The sequence below is a fragment of the Pseudonaja textilis genome, chromosome 2 (assembly GCF_049901715.1).
Source record: "Pseudonaja textilis isolate UNSWEBS1 chromosome 2, rPseTex1.2, whole genome shotgun sequence".
In the NCBI taxonomy this organism is placed as follows: Eukaryota; Metazoa; Chordata; class Lepidosauria; order Squamata; family Elapidae; genus Pseudonaja; species Pseudonaja textilis.
This window is the reverse complement of record NC_141991.1, coordinates 6,407,286-6,425,487: the sequence shown is the minus strand read 5'-3', so window position 1 is coordinate 6,425,487 and position 18,202 is coordinate 6,407,286.

Genomic DNA, 18,202 nt, shown 5'->3' with positions numbered 1-18,202 from the left:
TTTCCCAAGTTTTACAGTTCATCCTCTCAAGCCTCCAGCACTCTTCCCCCCACACACACACACACACATAGCCCAATTAATCTCCCCCCCCTCCCTTTCAATGGCAGCCGGAAAGACAAGCAGAAGGATTCTTGAAGGCTGACAATAATGGTGGAATGTACTTCTGGTTTTACTGCCGTACTGCTCCTTCAGATTTCTCTCTCCGCCGCCTTGTTTATGGCAACTTGAAAACAGGACTATGGATGTTTTATGAGTTGACAGATATAGGGTTTCCTGTGTAAGCAGGGGGTTGGACTAGAAGACCTCCAAGGCCCCTTCGAACTCTATTATTCTATTTTCTTATATTGTGGTGACCAAAAATGGATGCAACTATGGTCTTACCGAGGCCTTGAAAAGCAGTAGAAAGTCATGTGTTCTTGATTCTGTTCCTGTTAATGCAGTTCCTTTGAGTTGAAAGCTGAAGACTTGTTCAAAAGGTTCCCTTATAGCAATAAAAGAAGAGCAAAAAAAATCTCCAAGCATACAAGCCCAGGCCCAACATAACATGGAAACAAGGCCTTTCAGTCAATTGAGACTTTAATATGTTGGTGGTTTATTTAGATCTTTAAACCATTTACATGGGTTCAGCCATTTTGTGTGGCTTGAAAGGCTTCTAGGAAAAGTTTCCAAACTACTGATAGTCCCACCCACCCCAAATATTTGCCCTCCATATTCTAGCAGCAAAAGAGACAGAAAAAATTCAGGGGGGGGGAGGATGGGATAGTGAGGGAAAAGAATCACCCTGGATTACGAGTTCCTACAAGCTATAATAACTTAGTGTCCTGTCCCAGGCAGGCACCCACAGATACATGAAGGGGTAATTTTGTACTTTTTACTAAACAAGTCTTGCAAACTCCACAGTCGCAGGAGAGAGGCAAACTCCGTCTCCCCCAGAGAGTTCAACAAACATAACAGATAATCAGAGTTGGAAGCAACCTTAAGGTGACCAACATTTTTGCAATGAAAAGGACACAAATAAATTGAAGAAAAAAAAAGCCACTTGAGTGCAGTGCACTCTTTCATGCGGCACACGCTTGTGCATGGCGCACTCCTGTGCATGGCACACTCTTCCGCGCGGCACACTCTTTCAAAACAATTATCCTGTGTGGAGTGCATGCATCTCATAATCGCGTCTTGCCTCACTGTACCGAGCCTTGATGAATCATGTCAAATACAAATACGTCACATCACACACAACAAATCGGATCGACATTGATCAAATAGAGATTTACTGATTAGTCTTCAAATATCAAAAAGGAGGACATGTAGGAGGACTTTTCGAGAGGACAGAACTTATAAAAGGAGGGCTATCCTCCCTAAAGGAGGACGGTTGGTCACCTTAAAGGACCTTGTAGGTCATCTAGTCCAACCCCACCCCCACTCAAGCAGGAGACCCTACACCATTTCTGAAAGTTGGCTGTCCAATCTTCGCTTGAAAATCTCAAGTGATGGCACTCCCACAACTTCCGAGGGCAACTTCTGTTCCATTGGTTGATTGTTCTCACTGTCAGAACTGTTATGTTTGGGAAAAGAGAGGCTGAACCAGAGCATGAGTGCAACAATACTTTATTATAACAATAAAGGGCTGACCGTGCTTGCCACGCCTGGAACTGGCTCGCAGCAATCAGCAACTGGTTGGGTCCCGCAGCCCGCTTTTATAGCCGGCTGCTGGGGAGAACCAACCAATGAGGGGAGGGAAGAAACGCCCACGCAAAGTGCATGGACCTGAGTGAGAACTCCAAGAGTTCTCAGGACATAACACCCCTTCCCCCAGATGCGAACACGCATAGTCTTTGAGGTAGGCAGGGGTTTATGTTGGCGCCGGAACGGCGCAACTCTGGAACGTTGTCTGTCCGTTCGGGGTCTGTCTGGGAAGGCAGAGCCGGCAAAGTGTCATCACCGCGACCCTCGGTTCGGGTATGCTCGGGACTCGTAGGGCTGGTCGCTGGGGACGTACTCCCGTTGACTGGATCGGGCTGGTCAACTGTCTGGTCGCCGCTGTCCGAGTTCGGGCTGTCGGGAACGGCTGTAGGTGTGAACTGGTCGCTGGGCACGATGTGGATGTGGGGTGGATGATGATTCCCCCCTTTGTCTGGTGACTCCGGATCCCGGCTGGTGGGGGTGCTGAGGCGCCTATGTTGGGTATATGGATACACCAACTGGTTTGGGTGAATGAATATATAAAACCTAGGTTTATGTGTTTGCAGCTTTAAGCTCAAAAATGCAATGTCATTGCATAATTATGGGTGCGGTTGTAAGCTGCAATAAGAGGCAGTGAGAAAGACGTAACACTTCCTGGTTTCTGATCCTGGTTTCGAGTCCCTGGTCTTCCTGGTCTGACTCCTGATCTGATTCCTGGTTCCTGGTGTTACGCGTCTCTGGTCTGTCTGCTGTCTGTCTACTGCTGCTTTACTCCTGTATGAGATGTCTACTGTGCAAGATACTTCTTTCTACTGAACTAAAGGACTGTGTTTACTTGGTGAGCTGTTCATACTCAGCATTGTCTATGAGAGAAAGTTATCAGAAGAAGAAGATTTACAAGCAGATAAAGACATTGTATTTACTGTTTATAGACTAGGTAACTGGATGGATATACTGGATACTGACATATGGACTGAATGACTCTTCTTAATCTCTGTGTGAATTAAATATCTATTTAAAACCACAAACAGTGTTTTTGTCTCAAGTGTGTGTATACTCTTGGGCCCAGCCTCTCTCTCTCATTTGGCTGCCTGGTTAGACTGCTGCTGTGCACTCTGCTCGGGGGTTTATCCCCAAACACTAACATTGGTTATGGGCCCAGCAGTGTGCACAGTCTAGCTAACCAGGTTATATCTGAGAGTTAGATTTGGGGTGAGTTGCACATTGCTGTAAAGACAAACTGTTTGTTGAATAGTTATTTTTCTGCAGAGCAATGGCACAAGTAAATTTGCCAAGTCTGTCCATGATATCCAGGTTAGATGGAACAAACTATGTTTTCATGGTCAATGAAATGTAGTTTACTGCTACGAAGAGAAGGTTTGTGGGACATAATTACAAACCCACCAGATGTATCTAATTTAGATCCTACTGATGATGAGGATGCCAGAAAGATACAGGACTATAAACAAAAGAATGAGCAGGCTTTGTGCATCATAGGACTGACTCTCTCAGACCAGCAACTGATACATATTCGTGGAGTGGAAAGTGCTGCCAATTGCTGGGATAATCTCAAGAAGATTTATGTTCGAGACAGTGTAGGAGCTCATATTAATCTTACACAGAAGCTGTTTAGAACACATCTTGAGAAAAATGGAGACATGTTGACTCATTTAAACTGTATAAAAAGCATTTTTCAAGAATTACAAGAAAAAGAGCTTATATTTAATGAGTTGCAACAAGTATATATTATTCTGTCTTCTTTGGATCGAAGCTATGATGATTTTGTGACTGCTTTAGAGGTATTGCCTAAAGACAGTTTATCAGTAACTGAGATTACTGGCAGGCTATTAGAAGAAGCCAGAAGAAGGAGTGAACGTGACCAGCTGAGGAAGAGAATTTATCTTCAACGGCATACACAATTAAAAAGTGTTTTAATTGTGGAGGCAGAGGACATTTGGCAAGATTCTGCAGAAAAGGAAAACGCCAGAATATAAAGAAGCCAAAGAAATCCTTTGAACTAGCCACATACAGCAACTGTGATGTGAAGAATGATATATGGGTGGTGGACAGTGGAGCATCCCACTGCATCACGAGAGATAAGACAAAGTTTATAAAAATGTCTACAAGCTCACAACGTATATCACTCGCCAATGGTTGGCACCTCAAGGCCAAGGGTGAAGGTATTGCATATTGTCCATGTTTAAATCAGAACATAAAAATGTTGTATGTACCACAGTTAAAGATGAACTTACTTTCTGTAAGAGAATTAGATAAACTAGGTTATGTGGTTACATTTAAGAATAATAAGTGCATACTGGAAAGAGATAACAAAAAGGTAACTGCAGCTTTAAATGGAGCATTATATGTCTTACATGATAGTAAGAAAGGGGAGGCACAGACTGTATTTAACAATACCAAGCCTCATGATGATTGTATCCATTTATTGCATAGGCGTTTGGGGCATGTAAATTTTAAAATGCTAAAACGTACAGTAGAGTTATCTGAAGGGATAAGGTTAAAACCCTGTGATAAGTATTTGCGTTGTAATGTCTGTTATGAAGATAAGAGTAAAATATTGCCTGCAAATAGGCTAAATGGTTTTAAAACTAAAGAACCTTTAGAAGTAGTATTTGCAGACATTATAGGTCCAAAGAAACCCAGTATGGGGGGGTGCTCGATATATACTGAGCATTATGGACCATTACTCTAGATATGGGTTTTGCTACTTAATGAAAAGCAAAACTGAAACATATCAACATTTCTTCAACTGGTTAAAGTTTGCAGAAAGAAAGTCTAAACGGCAACTGATAACCTTGGTGACAGATAATGGTATGGAATTTGTTAACAGCAAATTCCAGAATAGATTAAAGGCAGCTGGAATAGAGCATAAGAAATCTGCACCATACAGACCACAACACAACGCATTTATAGAGAGAAGAGGCCAAACACTACAGGCAATGGTTAGAACAATGTTAACTGATTCTGGGTTACCTGATTCTTTGTGGGGGGAGGCTGCAATGTGTGCTAATCACTTATTGAACAACGTGGTTAACTCAACTACTGGTGAAATACCATTCACCATGTGGCATGGCAGGAAGCCTGATCTGAGTTACCTGCACACATTTGGTGCACCAGCATGGGTGCATATCCCTACACAACTCAGGCGTAAAGGGCAACACAGAGCTAAACAATTTTTCTTCGTTGGTTACCAAGCTAACCATAGGGCATATAGATTTTGGGAGAAAGGCACATCTAGAGTGTTATGTAGTGCTAATGCCCAATTTCTAGAGCATGTAGGATGGGATAAGTTAGAGCAGGATAACAATAACGAAGTGGTTATTGAATCCTACAGAAATCCCATTAAGTATCCCTGTAGCTTTAAAAATAAAGTAAAAAGAGAAGTACAGGAAGAGATTGTGCCCATAAGTGAAAGAAAGGATGAAATAGCTCAGCAAGATGAGGAAAAGGACCAGGTAGTAACTCAAGAAAGTCCTCATACAAGCCCTGTAATTCCCAGAAGAACTACACGTGTATCTAGACCGCCTGATAGATACCAGGCTAATAGTGTGCCAGGTAAATAGAGTGCCATCTACTGTGGATGAGATAAAAAGGTATCCTTCTAAAGAGAAAGAAAGTTGGTATGCAGCAATGAATAAGGAATTGAAATCCTTGAAGGATATGAAAGTTTATGAAAATGTGAGATTACCTGTTGGTATAAAACCCATTGGCTGCAAATGGATTTTTAAGATAAAAACTGACAAGGATGGAAATATAATCCATAAGGCAAGATTAGTAGCCCAAGGTTTTAGACAAAGTGCAAATGACTATGATGAAGTATTTGCACCTAGTCTTAAAGCAGCTACATTAAGGGCAGCCTTAGTGTGGGCAGCAAGCAAGAAATATATAGTTAACCATTTAGATGTGGAAACTGCTTACTTGCATGCTCCACTAAGACATTCTGTATATATGAAAAAGCCTAGTGGATTGAAAGATGATAATAATAATGATTGTTGGTTGTTAAAGAAGAGCCTCTATGGTCTTAAACAATCGGGCTATGAATGGAACCAGTATATTGTGAAGGAACTGAACAATATAGGTTTTAAAGCTGGCTTAGCCGACCCATGTCTGTTTAAGAGGGAGACAAATGGGAAAATATCATTATTATTATTGTTCACTGATGATATTGCCTTGATTACTGAGACTAATGATGAAGCAAATAGAATTATAGCATCATTAGGTAAGAAAATAAAAATCAAGCAATTAGGGGAGATAAAGAGATATCTAGGTTTGAATATAGTGAAAACACAAAAAGGTTTTAAGATATCTCAGGAAGATAAGATATCTAAATTGCTAATAGATTATAAAATGGAACTTTGTAAGCCTGTAAAGACTCCTATGAGTCAGGATATTTGCAAAATGGATACTCAAAGTCCCAAGTTTGATAAGGCAATATATCAATCTTTGATTGGTAGCTTATCATATATTAGCAATTGGTCAAGGCCAGATATAGCTTTTAGTATTAATCAGCTGGCACGGCATAATAATGACCCGCTTCAATGTCACTGGATAGCATTGAAAAGAATATTAAGATATCTTAAAGGAACATTACACCATGCACTGTATCTTGAACCAGAAGGTGATCTCATATTGAGTGCTTATGCAGATGCTAGTTTTGCATCAGAAAGAGACACAAGAAAGTCGACTTCAGGAACAGCCATAATGCTGGGTAAGACATTAATTGGTTGGAAGTCAATTAGACAACAGCATATAAGTATGTCTACTATGGAGGCAGAATTCTCCTGTTTATCACTACTATGTACTGAGTTGATTATGTATAAACAAATGTTGAAAGATATGGGTATAACTGTAAATTACCCTATAGTTGTACATGAGGATAATCAGGCAGCAATTCAAATGGCTACAAGTATTGCAGTAAAGACTAGGAGCAAGCATACAGATTTGAGATATCTGAATGTAAGGCAATCTGTAAATAGTAAAATGATACAGCTAGAGTACTGTATGTCGGAGGACAATATAGCTGATAATTTTACTAAAGCCCAAGGTGCCATTAAGCACCTAGAGAGTTGTGAAAAATATGGGTTCAGATTGTGAAGGCATTATATATTTATGTCACCCAAAAGGGGAGTATGTTGGGTATATGGATACACCAACTGGTTTGGGTGAATGAATATATAAAACCTAGGTTTATGTGTTTGCAGCTTTAAGCTCAAAAATGCAATGTCATTGCATAATTATGGGTGCGGTTGTAAGCTGCAATAAGAGGCAGTGAGAGAGACGTAACACTTCCTGGTTTCTGATCCTGGTTTCGAGTTCCTGGTCTTCCTGGTCTGATTTCTGTTCTGATTCCTGGTTCCTGGTGTTACTGGTCTCTGGTCTGTCTGCTGTCTGCCTGCTGCTTTACTCCTGTATGAGATGTCTACTGTGCAAGATACTTCTCTCTACTGAACTAAAGGACTGTGTTTACTTGGTGAGCTGTTCATACTCAGCATTGTCTATGAGAGAAAGTTATCAGAAGAAGATTTACAAGCAGATAAAGACATTGTATTTACTGTTTATAGACTAGGTAACTGGATGGATATACTGGATACTGACATATGGACTGAATGACTCTTCTTAATGTCTGTGTGAATTAAATATCTATTTAAAACCACAAACAGTGTTTTTGTCTCAAGTGTGTGTATACTCTTGGGCCCAGCCTCTCTCTCTCATTTGGCTGCCTGGTTAGACTGCTGCTGTGCACTCTGCTCGGGGGTTTATCCCCAAACACTAACAGCCTACGCAGTTGGTCTATGTGCCTTCTCCAGACACGGCCATCCTCCAGTCTGACCCGATACGACCTCGGCCCGGTGATGGCTACGATCTCGCCCGGAATCCATAGAGGGTCTCCGGCGAAGTTCCTCGCGAATACTGGCTCCTGTAAGATAAAATGTCTAACCCCGATGTGGAAGCGAGGGGAGAGTCAGGGCAGTATTGTGGGTGGAGTCTGTCCAATACAGTCCTCAGACGCCGGCCCATCAGGAGCTCCGCTGGGGACTTATTGGTGACTGAACAAGGAGTTGAATGCTGGCTCATCAGGAACCGCGAGAGTTTGTGGTGCCAGTCATCCTTGCTGAACCTAGCCAGGGCTTCTTTAGTGGTCCTGACGGCCCTTTCAGCCAACCCGTTACTGGCAGGGTGAAATGGGGCTGTGAAAATGTGGCGGATACCCAGGTTGGCAGTGAAACGGCTGAACTCGGTCGATGCGAACTGTGGGCCATTGTCGGAGACAATGGAGTCGGGTAGTCCATGCGTTACGAACAAGCGTGTTAACACGTTGGTGATTGCTAGTGTGGTGGTCGTGGATAGCTGCACTACGTCAATCCATTTAGAATAGGCGTCCATGACCACTAGGAACATCTTCCCATGCAAGGGGCCGGCCAGGTCGATGTGGATTCTGGACCAAGGGGCGCTGGCGCTTTCCATCTGGTAGGGGTGGCAATGGGGGAGCAGGACAGGATTCCTGGCAAAGGCTGCAGGAACTTACCCAATTGACAACGTCCTGCCGAGACCGCCACCACACGTAGCTGCGTGCTAATGCCTTCATTCTCACAATGCCAGGGTGTCCCTCGTGCAACGCCTCCAGAACTCGGGTACGCAGCGAGGTCGGGATGACCACTCGAGTGCCCCATAGTAGACAGCCCTGCAAACTGGACAACTCCTGCATGCGAGTCTTGAAAGGTGTGAATTTGTTTTCAACATTGCCACCCGGCCACCCCCTCCTCACCCAGTCGAGCACCTGGCGAGCGTTTGGTCTGCCTTGGTTTTAGCAGCAATGTCAAGGGCAGTGATGGGTAGGTCCAACTGGGTGATCTCAAAAATAGCGTGGACGGGAGCAGGGTCTTCAGCCGGAGCGGGTAAGGGGCAGCGACTGAGAGCATCGGCGTGGGACAGTGTTTTGCCCGGGCGGTGTATAAGTCTGTAGGAGTAGGCTGCTAGGAAGAGGGTCCACCTTGTCATCCTAGGGGAAAGGACTTGAGGGGTCTGTTTGTCCCGGCCAGTAGGCCCAGGAGGGGCTTGTGGTCCGTGACCAGTTCAAAAATGGCCAAAAAGGAATTCGTGAAATTTTTTCACGGCTGCAACAGCTGCTAGGGCTTCCTTATCGATCTGGCTGTAGTTGCGCTCCGTGGCAGAGAGCGTCCTTGAGAAAAAGGCGATGGGAGCCTCGGCGCCATTGGGAAGCCTGTGACTTAAGACCGCCCCAATTCCAAAAGGGGAAGCGTCTGCTGCCAGCACTAAAGGAAGGTTGGGGTCGAATTGAATAAGTACCGCCTCTGACGTGAGTAGTGATTTGACGGCGTGGAACGCCTGGTTTCTTTTGTGCCCCAGTGCCAAGGTGACTTTTTATCCAGTAATCTGTGTAGGGTTCGGCTACTGATGCTTTATGGGGCAAGAAGGATGCGTAAAGTTCAATAGCCCCAAGAAAGCCTGTAGTTCAGTTTTGGAGGTTGGAGTGGGTGCCTCGTGGATTGCCTAACCTTGGACTCCAGGGGTGAATGCCAGAGGCGTCAATTTTATAACCCAGAAAGTCCACCTGTCTAGTGGCAATGGCATTTTTTTTTTTTCAACTTGAGGCCATGCTGTCTGAACCTCTCTAACACTGCCTCGAACTCTCTGGAAGAGTTGGGGTCTGTCCCTGGCCGAGACTAAGATGTCGTCAAAGTAGGGTACTACACAGGAGGCCCTGCAAAATCCGCTCCATGAGGGATTGAAAATACCTGGGGCAACACTTACGCCAAATTGGAGACGCTTGCATCGGAAGGCACCCCTGTGAGTGACAATGGTCTGGAGTTCCGCTGTTTGGTTATCAACAGGGAACTGCTGATATGCTGAGACATGTCCAATTTAGCAAAAATGCTGCCTGGTTCGAATGTGTGTAATAAATGCTGAATGACGGGCACAGGATAAGCGCTAACTTGTAAAAATTTATTGATTGTCGTCTTGTAGTCCGAGAGGCAAATTCTCAGGCTACCGTCTTTTTGAGAGGTGTGACAATGGGCATCTCCCATTTGGCGAAATCTGTTGGCTCAATGACCCCTTGTTTTAACAGTTTATCCAATTCTGCATCTAGTTTTGGCCGAATAGCAAATGGGACCCTACGCGGTTTTAGCCTGATTGGGACTGCCTGGGGGTCCACTGAGAATGAGATGGGGGTGCCGTTATAACACCCCAGCTCCTCGCTGAACACATCTGAGTAATCAGCGAATAAGAGTCAGTGTCTGAGGTTGAGACAGCATGGACTCCTGTTAGCCCTAGGCCGAGGTGGGAAACCAATCGAGCCCCAATAAGGTGGGTAGATTGCCGTTAACTACCACTAGAGGTAGGTGACCTTTAAAAGCTTTAAAACTGACAAGGAACTTGCCTCTGCCGATTACAGGAATGGTCTTCCCCTGGTAGTCCTTCAGGCTAAACTGGCATCTCTGGAGCCGGCTAGTGGATAGGCTGGGTTGGAGCCTCTTGAGGGTGTTCCACGAGATAATTGAGGCGCTGACCCTGTGTCAACCTCCATGCAGCACGGTTTACCTTCTAGGAAACGGAGAGAGAATTTTACTAACAGTGTGGCAAGTGTGCTTGGCAAGGTGGTGCGTGCGACAGTTCAATACTTGCCTCTGTGGTCCCGAGTGCGAGGGGTGTCTTTGTGCTGCGCTTTGGGGCCTTGGCAGACTCTCGCGATGTGTCCCCTTTTATGGCAGTTATTGCAGGTGGCTCCTTTAAACTTGCAGGTGGCCTCTGATGAGATCCCCACAGGCTAGGCACAGGGTGATGTGCTTGGGTGGACCGATGTTTTCTTGTTTGGCTCCTACCTGCGGCCGTCTGTCGTTGGAGAGCGGTGGATGTCGTTTTCATCACTGATGGTTTCCTCTGCTACCACCTCCTCGGAGTGGACTGGAAGTGATGTCAGCTTGGCACTTGGGCCCTGGATTTCGGTGGCTGAGTTCGTTGCTGCAACTCAGCTGCTAAAACCTCCTCGACTGCTTGTGCGAGGTTGAGGTCTTTTTGGCGAGAAGGCGCCTTTGCAGGTGGAGGTCCTTGACCCCGCAGACTAGTTGATCGAGGAGCATGTCCTCCAGGTAGGTTCCAAACCCACAATGCAATGCTGCTGTTCTGAGAGCGGCCATATATTGATTGATGGTCTCCTTGCTCGATTGCTTCCTCATACGGAAGGTGAATCTCCTGGCAATCTGTGAGGGCCTGGGAGAATAGTGGTTAGTGAGGATTTCAAGTAACTCAGACCACGGAACGTTTTTCAGCTCACGAGGAGCCACGAGTGCCGTGGCAGATATCGTGAGACGGTGGCTCCACAGTAGATTAGGAAATAGGATTTTTTCCGATGCTCTCCCGCATCCGCCAGGCCGACCGCATCGATATAATGATTAAAGCGGTTCTTATCGATTCCCACTTCTCCTCGTCTGGTTTGAATGCCGGGAAGACTGGGTTGGAACTCATGGTGCTGGAACCGGTTGAACTACCTGTGGACAAAAATCTCTCTGGGGCAGCAGACAATGTTTTAGTGCCCGTGGTAGGCAAGTGATTTCAGCTCAGGAGAGGCTTCTCGCAGTCCTCTCTCTCTCTCTGGGTTAACCGCGTTTGGCTGTTAGCCGTTGGCGGCGTCTAGATTCGCGCCTGTGTGGGCGTCAGTGACCGTACTACAGCGCTGTGCTGTGCCTTTTAGGTTTGAAATTCAAATGACAACCGTTTGAATTTCGCGCCTGATACTGAGCGGCTGCGGCTGCGCAGCGCTTCACTTTCCTGTAGCTGGGCTAACAAGCGGCTACAGACGCTTCTAACTTCGAACCTGACCGCTTTCTCTGGCTGCGGATCAGCATTCGCTTCTCTTCGCTTGCTGACCGCTTTCTCTGTCAGCAGATCAGCGTTTGCTCTTTTTGTTTGCTCTTTTTGTTTGCTGACCGCTCTCTCTGGCTGCGGATCAGCATTGCTCTTAACGCCGGCCAATCGCTCTCTCTGGCTGCGGATCGGCGGCTAGTGACTCAGAGGTTGCATGGTGCTTCTGGTAGCCATCCCATCCTCGTCGCCAGTGTTATGTTTGGGAAAAGAGAGGCTGAACCAGAGCATGAGTGCAACAATACTTTATTATAACAATAAAGGGCTGACCGTGCTTGCCACGCCTGGAACTGGCTCGCAGCAATCAGCAACTGGTTGGGTCCCGCAGCCCGCTTTTTATAGCCGGCTGCTGGGAGAGACCAACCAATGAGGGGAGGGAAGAAACGCCCACGCAAAGTGCATGGACCTGAGTGAGAACTCCAAGAGTTCTCAGGACATAACAAGAACGTTTCTCCTTATTTCCAGGCTAAATCTCTTCCTTGTTCAGTTTCCATCCATTATTCCTTGTCTGGCCTTCGGGTGCTTTAGAAAATAGTTTGGCCCCTTCCTCCTCTCTGTGGCAGCCCCTCAGATATTGGAAGACCGCTATCCTGTCTCCCCTGGTCCTTCTCTTCACTAGACTGGCCATGCCCAGTTCCTGTAACCATTCTTCACATGTTTTAGTCTCCAGTCCCCTAATCATCCTGGTTGCTCTTCTCTGTATTTTTAATAGAGTCTCAACATCTTTTTTATAATGTGGTGACCAAAATTGGATGTAGTACTCTAGGTGTAGTCTTACTAAGGTTTTATAGAGTGGTGTTAGTACCTCACTTGATCTTGATTGTATCCCTCTGTTAATGCAATTTAGGATTGCATTAGCTTTTTTGGCTGCCGCTGCACACTGCTGGCTCATATTTAGCCGGTTGTCCATTAAGACTTCAAGATCCCTCTCACAGTTACTGCAGGGGCCAGAATGTGTGTTTTGACTTTTTGGACCATCCTTCCAAAAGGTGCCACAATCAAGAAGTCCCCATCTTCAATTGCCACACAATGCAGTATATCTGGAAAGGGCCCAACTGGTTTTCTAATTCACAAAAAGGTGACACAATCTACAGTTTCTTCCAGGTGAACCAATCCAGATTATCTCCCAACAAATTTTCCAGTTCTTTTTCTATTTTCCTTTTCTTTCCCACATTTCCACCCAGCTAAAAGCCCTCTGTCCTTTAATCAAAACATCCGATTTATACACTGTATCCGATGTCTGCCCTATATTTTAGCTCTAATAATATAGATATACAGAAGGAAATTTGTTTCAAATAATTTCCACCCCCCCAAATCAAATCGCGGTGAAATAGATATGAGTGTACAATTCCACAGGCAGGTTTAATGCAAATCGTTTTCTTAAATGTAGCTTTGTTGTAGGATCGCTTGTGTTAGTGTGCAAGGCCTTAAATTCTATTTTTAATTCAAAGCAAAGACACGCTTTTCCTTATTTTTACACCCTGGTTCTCCCATTCTAATGATTTACAAGCGTTAAATTAAAAGCTGAACACCTTTGAAATACTTGGGATGAGAAAGCTCCAGAACCAATTGTGAGAAACAAAAACTGCAGAAGACATGACTGCCTGTGAAGAAAATACATTTGTACATATTTCTAATCTTATGAGCTAGGCCAGTGATGGAGAACCTTTTTGTTGTGGTGTGCTGAAACCATGCACATGCAGGCACCCACAATGCAATGCGCTCTGCCCCCCTGTGCATGCGCGTGCAACACCCTGCACCTCCTTACCTGCACTGTGCATACGCACGCCTTCCAGCTGATTTTCAGCCCGTTTTGGCCTCATAGAGGCTCGAGGAGGAAGCCTGATGGAGCCTCAGGAGGCTGAAAACAGGCCCGTTTTGCCACTTCGGGTATTTCCAGAAGGCCCGGTTTTTGGCTGCAGAGACTTCCCTCGAGCCTCTGGGAAGGCCAAAACGGTCTCAAAAGCGGGCCAAAAATCAGCTAGAAGACGCGCGCATGCAGTGTGGTACCCGAATGTGTTGACTGGGGCTCGCATGCCCATATAAATGGCTCTGCGTGCCACCTGTGCACATGCGTGCCCTAGGTTCGCCATCACAGACATAGGCTGAAGCTTGGGAACTTTATGTAGAAGCTAGGATCAGAGGCCCGTGCAGCTAAAAACTGGTCTTAACCAGAATTTGCTGATATGATAGTTCCTCTAGAGACAACCCTTATGAACTGGCACCATATAAAATGTAATTTGTAAATAAAGGCAGTGATAGAATTTGAGTAATGGGAGATGTAATCAGGGACGGAGATCATGCATTCACTTTAGATGCTTTGGATAGGTTGTATGGTGTAACAAAAGGAAGAAAGGAAGGAAGGAATCAGAGGGGGGAAGAAAGAGAAAGGAAAGGAAGGAAGGAAGGAGGGAAGGAAGGAAGGAGAAATCAGAGGAGGGGGGAAGGAAGGAAAGAAGGAGAAATCAGAGGGGGGGAAGGTATGAAGGAGAAATCAGAGGAGCGGGAAGGAAGAAAGGGGAAAGGAAGAAGGGAGGGAGGGAGAAAAAAGAGAGAGAGAGAGAGAAAGAAAGAAAGAAAGAAAGAAAGAAAGAAAGAAAGAAAAAAGAAAGAAAGAAAGAGAAAGAAAGGTTCAAATTCACCTCAGCTATAGAAAACTCTGCATGACCATGGTCATCCAAGTTTGTGTTCGACAAGGGAATAAATTAAGAAGAAAAAAGGGGTATTATGAGGAAAGATTGTTTTGGCTGAATGAACTGCTGCTTTTATGCATCTCTCTCTCTCTCTCTCTCTCTCTCTACACACACACACACACACACACACACACACACAAAGAGAGTAGGATGGGTAAAAAGAAAAAAGGTTTCAATAGCTAAAATAAGCCATAAGAAAACCAAAGGCGGCTTTGCACCCTTTTGAAAGAAAAAAGCACCCAATAAAGCCTCATAACACCCGGAACACATCCCCTGGAAGTTTAACCCTGCACAGGGGGCGGGAGGCAGGGAAGGCTGAGAAGGGGAGGGAGGCAGCAATCAAACTGAAAACGAGGACGAGGAGGAGGCTTAACACACACACACACACACACACACACACGGCATGCAAAAAGGGAGACCACGGACCCTCTTGCTTGCTCTGCACAGGCTCCCCTCCCCACCCCTAATCTTTTACTTTGCAGAGGTGGGGTCAGGTCTATTTTGGTGGGGAGGCTTCCCCAGCACCCTGCCTCCCTCCCTCCACCTTTCCTCCTGCAACACTAACTTTGCTCAAATGCACAAGGCGGAGAGTGTGCTGGGGGCAGGGGGTGACCTACTCACGGCCGCACAAGGGCGACCCCCAGGAGCCTCACCCCCGCCCCCCCATCACTGCCCACCCACCCCCACTCCCACCCAGGGAAAAGAGCAGAGGGTCCGTCTCAAGGGAGCATTCAGACGAGACAGGGGATCCAGGACTGGGAGGAACAGTGTTGCCTCTTCCCCCCAGCCCCCCACTTCACCCAGCCACCAGCCTCCACCCCAAATTTAATGGCAGCCGGAAAGACAAGCAGAAGGATTCTTTGAAGGCTGACAATAATGGTGGAATGTACTTCTGGTTTTACTGCCGTACTGCTCCTTCAGATTTCTCTCTCTCCGCCGCCTTGTTTATGGCAACTTGAAAACGGGCTTATGGATGTTTTATGAGTTGACAGATATAGGGTTTCCTGCGTAAGCAGGGGGTTGGACTAGAAGACCTCCAAGGCCCCTGCCAACTCTGTTATTCTATTTTCTTATATTGTGGTGACCAAAAATGGATGCAACTATGGTCTTACAGAGGCCTTGAAAAGCAGTAGAAAGTCATGTGTTCTTGATTCTGTTCCTGTTAATACAGTTCCTTTGAGTTGAAAGCTGAAGACTTGTTCGAAAGGTTCCCTTATAGCAATAAAAGAAGAGCAAAAAAATCTCCAAGCATACAAGCCCAGGCCCAACATAACACGGAAACAAGGCCTTTCAGTCAATTGAGACTTTAATATGTTGGTGGTTTATTTAGATCGTTAAACCATTTACATGGGTTCAGCCATTTTGTGTGACTTGAAAGGCTTCTAGGAAAAGTTTCCAAACTAATGATAGTCCCACCCACCCCAAATATTTGCCCTCCATCTTTTAGCAGCAAAAGAGACAGAAAAAAATTCAGGGGGGGGGCGGGGGAATGGGATAGTGAGGGAAAGGAATCGCCCTGGATTAAGAGTTCCTACAAGCTATAATCACTTAGTGTCCTGACCCAGGCAGGCACCCACAGATACATGAAGGGGTAATTTTGTACTTTTTACTAAACAAGGCTTGCAAACTCCACAGTCGCAGGAGAGAGGCAAACTCCGTCTCCCCCAGAGAGTTCAACAAATATAACAGATAATCAGAGTTGGAAGCAACCTTAAGGTGACCAACTTTTTTGCAATGAAAAGGACACAAATAAATTGAAGAAAAAAAACAAAGCCACTTGAGTGCAGTGCACTCTTGCATGCAGCACACGCTTGTGCACGGCGCACTCCTGTGCATGGCACACTCTTTCAAAACAATTATCCTGTGTGGAGAGCATGCATCTCATAATCGCGTCTTGCCTCAGTGTACCGAGCCTTGATGAATCATGTCAAATACAAATACGTCACATCACACACAACAAATCGATCGACATTGATCAAATAGAGATTTACAGATTAGTCTTCAAATATCAAAAAGGAGGACATGTAGGAGGACTTTTCGAGAGGACAGAACTTATAAAAGGAGGGCTATCCTCCCTAAAGGAGGACGGTTGGTCACCTTAAAGGACCTTGTAGGTCATCTAGTCCAACCCCACCCCCACTCAAGCAGGAGACCCTAAACCATTTCTGAAAGATGGCTGTCCAATCTTTGCTTGAAAATCTCAAGTGATGGTGCTCCCACAACTTCCGAGGGCAAGCTGTTCCATTGGTTGATTGTTCTCACTGTCAGAAAGTTTCTCCTTATTTCCAGGCTAAATCTCTTCCTTGTTCAGTTTCCATCCATTATTCCTTGTCTGGGTGCTTTAGAAAATAGCTTGACCCCCTTCCTCTCTGTGGCAGCCCCTCAAATATTGGAAGACTGCTATCATGTCTCCCCTGGTCCTTCTCTTCACTAGACTTGCCATGCCCAGTTCCTGTAACCATGTTTTAGTCCCCAGTCCCCTAATCTTCCTGGTTGCTCTTCTCTGTACTTTTTCTAGAGTCTCAACATCTTTTTTATAATGTTGTGACCAAAATTGGATGTAGTACTCTAGGTGTAGTCTTACTAAGGCTTTATAGAGTGATATTAGTACCTCCCTTGATCTTGATTGTATCCCTCTGTTAATGCAATTTAGGATTGCATTGGCTTTTTTGGCTGCTGCTGCACACTGCTGGCTCCTATTTAGCCGGTTGTCCACTAAGACTCCAAGATCCCTCTCACAGTTACTGCAGGGGCCAGAATGTGTGTTTTGACTTTTTGGACCATCCTTCCAAAAGGTGCCACAATCAAGAAGTCCCCATCTCCAATTGCCACACAATGCAGCATATCTGGAAAGGGCCCGACTGGTTTTCTAATTCACAAAAAGGTGACACAATCTACAGTTTCTTCCAGGTGAACCAATCCAGATTATCTCCCAACAAATTTTCCAGTTCTTTTTCTATTTCCCTTTTCTTTCCCACATTTCCATAGCAGCAAAAAGCCCTATGTCCTTTAATCAAAATATCCGATTTATACACTGTATCCGATGTCTGCCCTATATTTTAGATCTAATAGTATAGATATACAGAAGGAAATTTGTTTCAAATAATTTCCACCCCCCAAATCAAATCACGGTGAAATAGATATGAGTGTACAATTCCACAGGCAGGTTTAATGCAAATCGTTTTCTTAAATGTAGCTTTGTTGTAGGATCACTTGTGTTAGTGTGCAAGGCCTTAAATTCTATTTTTAATTCAAAGCAAAGACACGCTTTTCCTTATTTTTTTACACCCTGGTTCTCCCCATTCTAATGATTTACAAAGCGTTAAATTAAAAGCTGAACACCTTTGAAATACTTGGGATGAGAAAGCTCCAGAACCAATTGTGAGAAACAGAATCTATTGTCTTTACAAAAACTGCAGAAGACACGACTGCCTGTGAAGAAAATACATTTGTACATATTTCTAATCTTATGAGCTAGGCCAGTGATGGAGAACCTTTTTGCTGTGGTGTGCTGAAAGCGTGCACATGCAGGCATCCACAATGCAATGCGCTCTGCCCCCCTGTGCATGTGCCCGCAACACCCTGCACCTCCTTACCTGCACTGTGCATACGCACACCTTCCAGCTGATTTTCAGCCCGTTTTTGGCCTCATAGAGGCTCGAGGGAAGCCTATGGAACCTCAGGAGGCTGAAAACGGCCCCGTTTTGCCACTTCCGGTATTTCCAGAAGGCCCGTTTTTTTGGCTGCAGAGACTTCCCTCGAGCCTCTGGGAAGGCCAAAACGGTCTCAAAACGGGCCAAAAATCAGCTAGAAGACGCGCGCATGTGCAGTGTGGTAAGTTTGACTGGGGCTCGCATGCCCATATAAATGGCTCTGCGTGCCACCTGTGGCACACGTGCCCTAGGTTCGCCATCACAGACATAGGCTGA